Source organism: Tarenaya hassleriana, unplaced genomic scaffold (genome assembly GCF_000463585.1).
Source record: "Tarenaya hassleriana unplaced genomic scaffold, ASM46358v1 Cleome127, whole genome shotgun sequence".
In the NCBI taxonomy this organism is placed as follows: domain Eukaryota; kingdom Viridiplantae; phylum Streptophyta; class Magnoliopsida; order Brassicales; family Cleomaceae; genus Tarenaya; species Tarenaya hassleriana.
In genome coordinates, this window is record NW_010963165.1 from 63862 (window position 1) to 64785 (window position 924).

Here is a 924-nt window from a genome sequence, read left to right on the forward strand (position 1 = left end):
AGTTGTTGAGACAGCACCTCCTAGTGAACCTCGGAGATCTGGTAGAATTCGCCAAGAGCCTACAAGATATGGTTTTCTTGTGACTGGAAACGACGAACTCATGTTGTTAGAACATGACGAGCCTACGTCGTATTCAGAGGCTGTGGCGAGTTCCGATTCCGAGAAATGGCACCAGGCCATGGAGTCTGAGATGCAATCCATGTACGACAACAAAGTGTGGACTTTGGTCGATTCGTTCAATGGTATTAAGACCATTGGATGCAAGTGGGTTTTCAAGAAGAAAACCGACATGGATGGCATCGTGCATACGTATAAGGCACGACTCGTCGCGAAAGGGTTTCGGCAGATTTATGGTATAGACTATGATGAAACCTTTTCACTAGTCGTGATGCTTAAATCCATATGGATTCTGCTAGCCATAGCTGCGTATTATGATTACGAGATATGGCAGATGGACGTCAAGACTGCATTCCTTAACGAGAATCTGCTCGAGGATGTGTACATGACACAACCCGAGGGCTTTGTCGATCCTAAGAGTCCGAGGAAGGTATGCAAACTTCAGAGATCCATTTATGGACTGAAGTAGGCTTCGAGGAGCTGGAATCTTCGATTTGACGAGGCAGTCAAAACGTTTGGCTTCCTGCAAAACGAAGATGAGCCATGCGTTTACAAGAAGGTCAGTGGGAGCGCAGTAGTCTTCCTTGTGCTTTATGTAGATGATATATTGCTCATCGGAAATGACATTCCTACCTTGCAAGGAGTAAAATCCTTGCTAACATCGGTCTTTTCGATGAAGGACTTAGGAGAAACCGCCTATATTCTAGGAATCAAGATCTATAGAGATAGATCGAGAAGGCTTCTTGGTCTAAGTCAGAGTACATACATTGACAAGGTCTTGAATCGGTTCAAGATGCAAGACTCCAA